The sequence below is a fragment of the Zonotrichia albicollis genome, chromosome 6 (assembly GCF_047830755.1).
Source record: "Zonotrichia albicollis isolate bZonAlb1 chromosome 6, bZonAlb1.hap1, whole genome shotgun sequence".
In the NCBI taxonomy this organism is placed as follows: Eukaryota; Metazoa; Chordata; class Aves; order Passeriformes; family Passerellidae; genus Zonotrichia; species Zonotrichia albicollis.
This window is the reverse complement of record NC_133824.1, coordinates 36,883,249-36,896,046: the sequence shown is the minus strand read 5'-3', so window position 1 is coordinate 36,896,046 and position 12,798 is coordinate 36,883,249. Positions and strand designations below refer to the sequence as shown.

The window sequence follows — 12,798 nt, the reverse complement described above, 5'->3', positions numbered from 1 at the left end:
GTTAAATAATATATATCCTTTCATACATATAACTTATTATCTCTATATTCTGCACAATCTTTCAATAATATATTGCATGCCTGAAATAAATCTCATTTCTCATTGCTGGTACTAATAAAAGGTTTATATTTACCTTTTTGTCCCTCCCTGAAATTGGGTGCAAGAGCTTGTATGGAATTTTGCTCTTAATTTGCTTACAAAATATTTTAATATTGCTACTTGCATATTCCCAAGTCAGAGTTTGGCTTTCAGGCTGAGCTGTGCTAATGTATATAGCACATTTTGCCTATGTAGTATAGCTCTGAACATTTTTTATAGCATTATTGCATGGTTTGGGTTGGAAGTGATCCTAAAGATCATCTAGTTCCAACCTCCCTGCCATGAGCAAGGTACCTGTCATTAAAGCAGGTTGCTCAAAGCCCCATCTAGCCTGGCCTTGAACACTGCCAAGGATGGGGCATCCACAGCTTCCCTGGCCAGTCTGTGCCAGTGCCTCACCACCCTCACAGTAAAGAATTCCTTCTTGATATCTAACCTAAATCTACCTTCCTTCTGCTTAAAGCTATTCTCCCTTGTCCTATCACTATCTACCCTTGTGGAAAGTCTCTCTCCAGATCTCTTGTAGCCCCCTTCAGGTACTGGAAAGCTGCTATAAGATCTTTCCAGAGCCTTCTCTTCTCCAGGCTGAACAACCCCAGCTCTCTCAGCCTGTTCTCATAGGAGAGGTGCTCCAGCCTAATCCTCTTCCTGGCTCTCCCCTGGGCTTGTTCTTACACATCCACATCCTTTTTGTGTTGGGGGCCACAGAGCTCTTCTAGGTGCTTGTAATGTTGCTTTTGCATAAGCTGTGCTGGTGTGCTCAGGAGGCCAAACACTGAAAATGGTCACAGAAACTGCACTTGGTAACCAGCAGGGGATTAAGAGTAGCTTCTGCTGTTAGGAATCCTAGCATCTTTCTGCAGAAAAACAGTTGTGGACTTAGGCTGGAACCCCTGGGGCCACCATGCCACCTAAACCATCCTAATGACTGTCAGAGAAAGCCTGATAGACTGAAACTGAAGAAATTGAAATAGCTATCCTCAAAAAGAGGACATTTTGTCTGGAGGAAGCCTAAATTACATTCTGTTCCCCAGTGAGTGCTGTCATTACCCTGCATGCTCCTAAAAGTCACAGCAGCCCCTGAGCCAGAAAAACGCCTGCACAGGGATCCTGAGCATCAGGATTTGGATCTGAGCTTTGGATTTTTCATGGTTTCACAGCAGTCCCCAACAAGTGCTCTGGAGCTAGAGGACCTAGAAGCCTGAAAAATGTGGCTCCAGGATCCTGTTGCTGGAGGGAGCACAATATGCAGAGGATGTGGAAGTGACTTTTTTTTTTCCTCTCTGTGATTAAGAAAACAAAACTGAAAGGAAAAATACAACAGATTATACAAATTTCTTTGAAATTTACTGTTATGAAACCATTCTAACAGAAAACTCCCAGCCAGCTCCACCTACATGCACTTCATACAGCTCACTGGTATTTGCAAAGGCTGCCTACAGCCAAGCCTGCTAAAGTCAATAGTGGCAAATCCCATCCTGTTTGCCATTTTGAGTGTAAGTCTGATTTGATCAAATTCTTTTCCTTGGCTTAAGTTTTGTTTAAAGGGCAAGCCTGATTCCCTGAGTATCATTACATAACAGTAATATCTGTTTTTCCAAAAATTTTATAACATTAGCATATTGGAATTTTACTATTGGAATTTTACTCCAGCATGGAGTTATCAAGTGATTAACTTGAAGGCAAGCAGAGAGTGACTGACAGAGCTAGGAACAGTCCTGTCATGTCCTGATATTCTTACTACATTTACACTTAAACTGACCTGACTTTGTGCAGAAGTCAGCAGTAATTATTATACCATTCAGTAATCAACAAACTGTTAGCAGCAGCAGGGTTTTGTCCAAAGGAGGTGGAGCCATATGGGAGCAGAAAGCCCAGAGTGTCTGAACACAAAGCATGTGAGTTAAGGAGGGACCCAGACATGAGCAGCTCAGCAGTTAGTGCTGGGTATTGTGAATCCCTTTGCAAAGCCCCATGTGTAAAGAGCTCTTTTGAATTCAGACAACATCTGTAGTCTTCACTTGAAACAGAGCTTATTTCCTAATGTTGGCCCACGAGCTCTGTCGGGTCCATGTCCCTGATGTCAGTCCAAATCTCCGATACCATTTATTCCTATGCTTGTCCCTTCTCTCCCCAGCATGCATCCACAAGGTGAGGACACCCCAGGTTCTCACAAGGTTTGCCAGCAGAGAAGAACTGCCATGGGAGAGGACTCAGATGGCTCTCCAGAAACATCCTCCTTTGGCAGCTTGGCATAGCAGCCAGAGATGGTTAATGCCTAACACAGAAGCCCACAGAGACTAACTTTAGCCAAAAGCATAAGGATATTGGCTGCCAAAATATTTTTAGAATGGCTGTATCCTCCAAGAGGGAATGAGGTGAGGGATTCCTGGAGGCCATGGCTCAGAGGGCTCAGACCTGCTTTTCTACTGCTTCTCATAAGTAGTGCACAGGGCTTTCATACCAGCATATGAGTTTGGCAGTGGATTTGATACAATAATCTGCATTAGGAGTGTCAGGCTATCCTGCCATCCTGAGGCAGTGTGGCTGTGCATTCTTCTCTGCTCATTAGAGACCTTCTTGTATCAGGTCACACACAGTATGAGGTATGAACCCTGCCTCCAGACTGATTCTTTAGGAGTCCCCGTGTTCTTGTCTGGCTCCTGTCTGCCTTCAAGGTTCTATGCATGCTGGGATCATGGGCATATCATAAATCTGCTCATAGCATCATAGTGTTTGTGAGACCCTGTAGTGCCTCATAGAGCAAAATGTGTAAACTGTGGTGGGAATGTCCTGTGACACTGCTGACACTCTCTCTGAGCCTACAATTGTTTCAGCACAGGCTTTGTTTCTACAAGGAGCTCAACTCAAAGTGATGGTACTTATACTCAGGAAAGAGCCTGGCATCTCCTGATGCTGTTCTCAAGAGCAACTCTCAGCTCAACATCTCCTGAATAAATGGAGCAAACACTGCAGGATCCAGCATAAAGAAGCTAACATTCTTTCACCACCTCCCTGAACATCCCACCTCTCCTGCACTGGAGAGCATTAATGACTAAGAATCCACACGAAGGAGCCCAGCTGTTCTGCTCCAAGATCTGGCAAGAGCTGGATGTGAATGGGAGCCAGAGAAGCTCGATGGCATTAACTTTGCAACGTGATCTTCATTCTTCCCCACAGCAGGAACAGACTGCTGGGAGCTGAACAGCTTTAGAGGACAGGTGGTCTTGGTCAGGACTCTGAAGAAAATGCTTTCTGGGGGTGGTGTGTGTTTACACGGGCTGTGTCTGAGGGGGCTGGTGATGACTAGAATGCTCGCTTGTCTTCTCTGACTCCACTCAAAACTTTTACTTTTTGGAGCTGACAGGCTCTGCACTTTAGATGAAAAAAGAATGTGGCTGCAACTTTTAGAACCAGAAATTATATGGGGCTGAACAAGGAAAGCCAAGAGTGCTAAGGTTTGGATTGAAAACTAATTTTTTTTAAGCAAGACTCTCATAGCAGAGAGCAAATGATTGGAAACACCACAGTAGGTCCTGTACAGGAAAGGGCATGGAAACTAATGTGATCAAAAGGGCTTCACAGGAATGGCAGTGTTTTCTGAAACAGCTACAGCCACGTATCAAATGAGCTCTGCTCTACTTGGTCATGCCTGTCACCACAGACTCAGCAAGGAGTGGGTGAGGCTCTAGGCAGGGGTCTCAGAGGTACCTCAAGCCTCTGTGTTACCACAAGCACTTATTCAAGTCTAGGTTCCACAGAAGTGCTCATGTCATGGTGATTGCAATAGCTAAAAGAGCCAGTATCCCTCAGGAACTTGGCCTTTAGTATCAAGTACAAGTCCTGAAGGAGTAACAATCATTCCCCAAAAGTGTGAGCGTGCATTACAGTAGCCTCCATTTAGGTTTTTGGCAAGGGATGATTTTTGATAAACTATCTCTGCCCTCAGTCACTTGTGTTGCAAAAGAGAGGAAACACTCTAACCTTCTTCATGCCTCCTGTGATGTCCCAGGACACATCCTCCCAGCTCCATGCCCAGCTCCTGCCACAGGTCATGCAGAAGTGCTGGGACAAGCTATTCATTACAAAGGTCTTTGGCCTTAATTTATTCCCCATGAAAGAGTCCTGGAAGTTCAAATCACCTCTCATTGTTGCATTTTGTCAGTCCTCACATTACTCTTGGAAATGTCAAAGGAAATCATAACAAAAGTGGCTGATCAACCAGCTCCAAGAATCAGAGAGTAGGTTTCCAGTCCTGCTCTCTGGGCCTCTTTGCTTTTGCAGTAGTTCCACCAGCTAGGAATAATTACACAAAATTATGACGTAATCCCTACTGAAAACCAAATCTTTTCATTCCCTTCCAGCCAATTGGAAGTTGCCCCTGATGTTTTCTAACTCCCTGCCTCTGTGAATGAGACCGTATCCATGAGAAAATATGCTTGGATCACTCACTGTGATTTATTCATCCGGAGGCAATTTGGAGGCTGTTGCTTACAATTAGCCACTTGATCTTTATCAGCATTGTTCTTAGCCCTTAGAAGGCTGTGTCTCTGGATACAACCTTTCCGGTACTTGGATGGCCTATTTAATTACACAACTGGACCTGTTTGTGCATGGGATACTGGAGTGAATGAAATCCTAACAATCCTCAACATTCATTTTCTCTATCAGTAGCAAGAACTAATATTTACCATAAGTTCTCTAATGTGTCCCTTGGAAAAAAATCACAATATCATCCTGCAGGGGAGAGCACTGTCTGCTCAGGGGGAAGATTATAGGGCAAGAAGCAGGTGTGCTCATTATTACATCAAATTACAAATGAGAGAGTAAATAATCCTGAGGTGTTTCATTGTGGAAATGTCATCTTTCCAAATAAACAGGGACAAGCCCAAGCAATACTGGATGGAAAAGGCACTCTAAACAAATGCATATTGATGTGAAAAAATGTTTCTGAAGGTGCATTAACTGAAACAAGAGAACAATATATAATGATATAGATTCACCTTGGCATAGCTGACAGAATATTTCATTCAGCCTTTTAGCAGGGATCTGAGCTGAATTTCATACAGGAAGTAAGATCTGGCATTGCCCATTTTAGAAAAAGAGATTGCAATTACCAAGCACTGAGATGAGAGTATAGGGAAAGGAAATGAAGGGAACTGAAAAGCAGAAGAGTACTAAGGAAGTAGCATGGCAATTTGATTGGCTGTGAAATGCAGTTTCTGAGCTCTTGAAGGAACCCAAGTGGAAAGTGGGAGTCGTAAGAAAGCACAAGTGGGATTCTGCCTGGTTGATGTTGTCATCATTCCTGCCTCCTGGGGCCATGCTGCCTTGGCAGTGCTTTGCATCACCAGCAAACAGCATGGAAGACCATGCAATGATTCCCATGAAGGGAAGTGTGTAAGGCAGTTGCCTCAGATGTATTTGAGTGTATAATCCTCAAGGAAGAACAAAGCCTCTTAATGAATTTGGAGGGAGGGGGAAGGGAAAGAACAAAACTGTAAGCATTGAAGAATGCTGATTATTTCAGCTAAGTCTCACAGTAGTTTTAAGGTTACCCCAAAGCACTGCAAGAGCTGCAGTCTGTATGCTTGCACCCCAGAAGTACAAACAGTGTATCAGCAGTCTTCAGAGAGGACTGAACAGAAGGGCAGGAAAGGGAAGGAAAAAAAAGCAAAGTTGTATTTTGGGAGGGTTCCTGCAAATGAAGCTTACGACGACGTGTTTTCAGGCCATAGACACTGGAGAGAGGCCAAGCAGGAACAATTATGACCTATTTTGTACTTTTCTTAGGACTGTGCTTTGTTTTGGAGGGTTAGCAGTTGCATACAACCCATCACTCAATTCTGAAGAGGTAGGTTTGGTGTTGGCATCTGTTGTGGGAGGTGGGTGGTTGTTGCGTTTGGGGATCTCCTTTATGTCTTTGGTGTTGTTTATGGTTTATTTGGGTGGCATGTCAGTGGATTAAGTTTATTCTTTTTCTTTAGTGGCAGATCCTTGTCAGATACTTGGGGGGATTGGTTGTGATGGTGTGGGAATAGTTTTAGTTCTTGGAGGTAGTTTTTGGGGGAGTTTACTGAATGCTGATAGTTCGGGGTGGCTGCTGTTGATAGTGGGATATTCTTTCTGTTCAAACAGATTTTAGTGTAGCTATGATTTATTCTTGCAGGGTGAGGATAGTTTTGGTGGGGGCTGTTACTACCTTTATTTGTTGTTTTGGAACTTGTGTGAGGGTTATCTGACAGGGTCATTCAAGCAGTTTAAGGGTAGAAATCAGAGAATAGTTTGATGCAAAATACCAGCTTTGAGAGTTGGAGATAGAGGTTTAAATCCTTTTTTTCTGAGGTGATTTGTGGAATTCTAAGAAGAGGTGTAGTCTTCACTCATTGGTTCAGAAGACCAATGTTTTTTCTAAACTATTAGAGTATTTTTAGAAATTGAGTATTTTGTTTTTCTAGAGGTCCAGTAATGGGGAAGAGGATTAGGATGGTGGTGAAGTAGGTGAGGGAGGCTAGCTCACCTAGCCAACAGTGATGAATGGTTGATAGAGACAAAGATCCCAAATCTATAATCTACTTTGGGCCCTTCTCTCAGTTCTTCTAACTCCAAAAAACCCAAAAGTTACATCTCACACTCAGCTCAGAGGCAGAAAGCATCTCCATCAGCAAATATTCCATCCCCCTACTCTGTGACCTTTGGAAAAGGTGGGGGTGAGCTTGAAGTGTGCCAATGGTGCAGACTGGTTTTTGGGCTGCAGGCAGTCATTATGTGCTGAAGAGCTGGTTTATGCCATGCTTTAGAGGAGGCTTTTCAGAAAGACTCAGCCTCCTCAGTGATTCAGTGGTGAAATGACAGGCAAAAGTATCTTTGTCCCCTCCAGTGTGGGGAAATGCCTGAGATGTAGCTTGGTCCAACCTGTCCTCCTGACACTGATTCATCCTTCCACATGGCAAGCCATACCAGGGAGAATCCTATGGATGGTTTCATCTCTAAGATGCCTTAGCAGGCTGAGAAAAAAGTTCAATATTGTTTTGAGGTGGGCAAATAGAGATGGCTATGAATATATTTAATGTAGTTTAGAAATACACTTCTTTTCCTGTGGCAGGCCTATCCTTGGATAGATTGCATTTACAAAGAGACAATTTCTTGTTTATTTAGATGTTGGCTATGCCTGGGGCTGTGCTCTGGGCAGAATACCATGGAGTTTTACTAGATATGTTTCACTTTCTGAAAAACTAAAAGAATTGTCTAGTTAATTGACACTGAGAAAATAACAAAGCAACAAGAGGAGTTGTCAGTAAAGCAGATGTTCTGTCTCTTTCAGCCTTGCTGTCAGTGACACTCACTAGAGTTTCAAGACACTATAAAAGTATTATGAGATCAAACACTGGTAAATGGTATGAGCACCTTCCTCCCAGAGAGTGTGTGATTTACCCAATCCAACATTCTTACTGATGGAACTGAGGGAAAGGCCAGTCTTGGGGACCTGATTTTTGCAGGTTGATTTACAGCAGCTGTTGTTTAGTGGCTGTTTCAGATGTTTGTAGCAATATCCATCCTCAGCCAACAACATCATTTTTCTCTTAGGTGTTTCTGTCCTCCCATGAGGCATCTTAGCTGTTTGTGTAACACGAGCTGCACAGCTTTAGTTTATTGCTCAGTGAATTAAGACAACCCAGAACTGATGTTAGGATATTTTAAATCACCACACATAGTGCTTGGTGGTTTGGCAGGTGGTTTCTCTGTGAGCATTTCCAACATCTTTCTAACCAAGGGAGAAATCTCCAGAAAATATACTGAAGTGAAAACTGGGAGCAGAAATCTCTACCTCCATCTCAACACAAGCCCTTCAAATTCCTGCACTGGTCACTAACCAATACAGATTGCCTTTTAAGCACATAATTTTCCTGGAAAGGAGTGTACTGTGGGGCAGTGACTATGTTATTGGGCAGGATGTATGTTTGCTAACATCCTAGCAAACATCTACACAGCATCACAATATTCTTCTGACCAGCTCAGTAAAACAAGAGAGGGCATTATGCCCCCAGAACTGAACTCTGAAGTGATTTATTAAAAACCTCTCTATATTATGTTGCCTCTCAGAGGCAGTTCCAGGAAAGTTCTGGAAAACAGCCACCTCTGAGACCATTCTGTGGTCACACTACAGAGCTGCTGCATGACAAGATAAAGGGTGGTGCTGTGTTAAGCTTCAGCCTGTAGCCCCTAATGGATCTGCAAAACCAAAGAACTGCCACACTGAGTGAAAGGTTTTTGTGTGGCTCTCAAGACACACAAAATCCCTTGGATTGTAACAGTGAAAAAAAGCCAATAGCCTTAGTGGGTATATATGTCCTTCAACAGTAGAAGCAGGGTTTTATTTCCTATCCCATACACATATCCCAATAGGAGGGACAATGGAAATGTGGTGGAGGAGTGGCAATAATCTCCTATCTTTGACATGACCACACAAAAAATGTGACCTTGACACAAGTGAGGAAGAACTCTGTCCCTTTAAAAAAATCTAAAAAATCCCTTTATAAAACAAGCCATTTTCCACTGGAAAATTCAAGTGAAGCCCAACAAACAACCAAAAAAAAAAAAAAAAACCCACAAAAAACCAAAAAAAAACCCAAAAAAACACCCCCAAACAAACAAACAAAAAACCCCAACAAACAAACAAAAACCCAACCAATCAAACAAACAAAAAAGACCCAATGGCAATCCCAGGAGCAGGAAAATTAAGAGTCATATTTCTATTTGGAACATTTTCTCTAGCTGGAATAGGACTAATTTCTAGTACAACACTGCAAGAAAGGACTCAGGGGTTTTTATTTAATTATACCTGAAGTTCTCCATTGTAATCATGCAGTGTAGGTAAGGTATAACACGTGAGCTGTAAATGGTGAAGTGATTACACACTGATATAATGTAATTATACACTTACACAGTGATTATGGCACTCCTTGAAATCTATTACTAAGAATATTTCTGACAAAATTATATTAAAAAAAAACCCTCCAAGCATGCTACTAGAAAACTCTGCATTACATATCTAAAGTTAGGTAAGAAAACCTAAACCTAGGTTCAATGCCCAGAACCTCTCCCCAGTGCCTCATCCTCAGCTCTGCTGGGTTTCAAACTCTGTCGAGCTTATGCCAAGCACTGACAGCTGGGCTCCTTTCTCCCACAGCAGAACAGGGGTGAGGTGTGGTTGGTGGGATGTTATGCTTCCTCCCTATTTTAGATATAAGCAGACTCTGACAGGATGAGCACATCCCTAAGAGCCAGCCCAAGTCACAGATATATGGGGCCAAAAAGGATGGAAGTGGATTTTATCAGCTGTGAGGAAAGGCCTGAAAGCTATATTCAGGGGCCTGTTGGCACACAGTAAGGCCAGCCCTAGCAACATCAAAGGCTACAGCAAGGAGTTAGTTTATACAGTTCTGTCAGTTGGATTAGACTCTTCATTAGGATGCAGAACAAACCTCTCCTACTTGGCAGACAGGAGCAAGAAACAGAATAAAAATGGAAATCAGATCTCAGCCCTGAATTCCCCATTCAGTGAAGCTCTACTTATTTGCGTAGGAACTCCAGTTTGCCTGGCTTTGTTTGAAATAAAGGTAACAGGAAATTTCTGGGCAGGATGAGGTCAAGGTCCCTTGCTTTGGGGCCAGCAAGCCCTGGGAGGACTCTGAGTCAGAACAGCCCGTTCTAGGAGGAGGACAAGCACAGGGCAAGAGCATTTGCTATGGGGTACCAGCAATACTGTCTCTACAGCTGCATCCTCAGCAGGCCAACTCAACAGGGCAACTTTGGAAAAGACCTTTCTTAGTTTGAGTTGGGCAAGTAGTTGTCACACTGCACAGAGTCATGGGCATTCTGACACAAGAGTGGATGGTTTTTAGCAGGCAGGTTGTGCACTAGTCAGCTTCTTACTTTTCCCCTGCATCTTTTGATGAAGTTGCTGGTTTGTCTCAGTGTATTTGTATGCTAGAAGAACAAGATTATCTAATTTTGTGGGTTCCTAATGCCTCTGACAGCATTAGAATATACAAAGGTCAAATAGAAAAGCCTGAGTTTGCTCTCAGTCATGTCAGCATGGCTAAGGGGTCACGGGGAGGGGGATGTAGGTATACTGCAAATTCATTTTAAGGTCAGAAAGAGCCCAAGTATTTAAAACAGGAGTTAGTTTTATCTACCTACTGTATCATGACAGCAAAGTATGTTTATTTTAAGAAGGTATTTCTTGCTATCTTTAGGATTTGTGTTTATTGTGTTTTGGGTCAGAAGATAGAAGGTTAGCATTTGTTTTACAATTTCATATAATTTTTTTAAACGCTCTCAGGAGTGAAATAATACATATCTATCTAAAATATTTCTGGCCCCGAAACAGGACTGACTGAAATATATTAGCAGCTGTCAGAAAGATAAATGCCTATGTTTCACTCCATGCTGTTGAAACCTTTAATTCACTATATTAGCCCTTTAAATTGTAAACAAAATGTTAATTTCTTGGCTGCCATAGTAGAAGATAAAAGAGACTGCTAGCTGTAAGTAACCTGCACCTTGGATTATTTTATTAATATTGCAGATTGTAGTGGCAGGGCAATTAGGGTTAAATATGACCCCAGGAAAGCAGCTTGACCAATGCTGATCATCCTGCTAAATAGATGGAATTTAATTTAATAGAGGAAACAATAGGTTCCCTGTGGTTTATCTCATTAAGGTGATTTCCATAATTCCAATACTGATTCCTACATCTTTAAAATTAAACTTGGTAACAGACAAAAAGATAGAGCTGCATTGGAATGGTAAGGGAAAAAAAACCCCATTTCTGATTCTGTCATGAAATACTCATTGCTAAATTTGTTTAATTTGGCCTTAACTCATTCCTGAGATAATCCCACAGTCTCTCTTCATCTGAACCATGTCCCTTGGATTTCTTTAAAACCCTCCTATTTCTCTGGGTGCCTTCTGTTCCACCACCTCAGAGCTTCTACATGCACTTAACATTAAGGGGCTCTAATTTTCTTCTCTCTTATGCTTATTTTTCATCCATTAACTTTAATGGGATTGCACCTGGTTTCAAGAAAACCAGACTGAAAAAAAGTCAGTCTTATAGTGCCCAAACTCATATTCCATACTCCAAAAGTGACTATTTTATGACAGTTTTCTGCAGAAATAAATTTATTTCTTTTGTCTCTACCTCAAAAGGCAGCACTTTTGCTGAAAGACCTAACAGAAAGAAAGATTCTGAGGAAAACACATTCTCTCTTTAACATTTAAACTAAAAGTCTGTTCAGGAAACCACAATTAGCTTTGTAAGAATTGCAGTCATAGATATTTTTCCCCGTTCTTCCTTTTGTTCTTAAAAAACCAAATCAAACTTTAATTTTCTGGCTTTTCTCCCCATACATTGGAAAATACTTAGGATGCATTTTGGCAAAACTGAAGGAAATATCTTAAGAAAAAAAATGACTTGAGGCTGGAGAGAAAAAAGATTTGCCATGATGTTTTCTAACTGTGAGGTTTGCTATTCACAGAGAAGGCAGTAATATAGATGCTGGAAAACAATATTATGCCTAGCATAAGCAAAAGGCAAACATATAGCCACAAACATCATAATGTAGCAGAATTGTATCCACCAAAGTTGTTCTTTTACAAATCAAATTAAAAGATTCTCATCAAGTTAAAAATCTTACTGTCTATATGTTTAAGTGTCTCCTCTCTTTCATCCTGTTAGTTAGTACCTGTACCTTTCATTGCTTACAGTGACAGAAATCCCATCCTATTGTTTTTCAACTATCTCCCCTGTTGTTTGCATGGGTGAAGCTTCTACACTGGAATTACAAAAGAAAGTCAGTAAAAGAATATGAGCTTCATTCTTTGCCTTGCCTGTACTGTAGAGCCTGCCAAAACTAGGGCTGAGGTTTGCTGGAAATGTAATTATTTGAAATTTTGGTTGGTTCTGAATCAGACAGGAATCTTTCCTTTTTTTTTTTTTTCCCCTCACTCTGTTCTAAAGGAGCAGAACTAATCTTGCTGAGCAGTTGCAAAGAGCTCAGGAGTTTCCAGTCCCTAAATGACCTGCTAAACAACTACTCACAGGAAAGAGGCTGTTAGCAGAAGAGCCAGACACTCTTAGTCCTGAGGTCAGGAACTTCCACTTTTTAGCAACCTCTTCCCTAAAGAAAACATACCAGAAATCTGTGCAATCTGTTCAGAAACAATTTTTTTTTCAGGTTTCTGGAAAATATGAAGCAACCTCTCCTCATGTCTGAGCTACTTCTGCATGTGTAGAAATTGAAAAGTCTTTTACCTCAAAATGAATCATCAAAGGAGATATCATGCCACTATGATTTAACTGCCCTGATGAGATAAAATAAATTCCAGGAGATAAATCCACTCCTAACAATGGCATACATAGGGAAAAGATTTTGAAGTGAAGTTTGGTGTATATTAGTTCCTTTGACATAGAACTGAAAACTCTGCTTCCCATTACATGCACTTATCTGTCCCTCCTGTTTTCATATCTCTATTGATACAATGTCATTTGTGTGCCTTAGGGCCAGAGGAATGCCACAGCAGGATAGCGTAAGCCATGCTTTCTGTCTTGGGCTAAATATGATCCCAAGTGGATTTCACCACTATCAGTGAAATCTTCCAGGATTAGCTCAGTGACTTTAAGTATTGCAGAAT

At 41.6% G+C, this 12,798-nt stretch overlaps 1 protein-coding gene and 1 long non-coding RNA gene across 5 annotated transcripts in view; one reads left to right on the top strand and one right to left on the bottom strand.

Annotated features, from left to right (window-relative positions):
* PAMR1 (peptidase domain containing associated with muscle regeneration 1) overlaps positions 1-12,798 on the bottom strand; it is an 86,446-nt gene that overhangs the window by 15,578 nt on the left and 58,070 nt on the right. The gene's annotated exons all lie outside the window — the stretch shown is intronic.
* The window catches only part of LOC113459586 (uncharacterized), a 42,906-nt gene continuing 35,755 nt past the window's right edge, over positions 5,648-12,798 (top strand). Inside the window, exon 1 of the long non-coding RNA XR_003380971.2 lies at positions 5,648-5,953. This is a non-coding gene — a long non-coding RNA (uncharacterized LOC113459586). The remainder of the gene's footprint in view (positions 5,954-12,798) is intronic.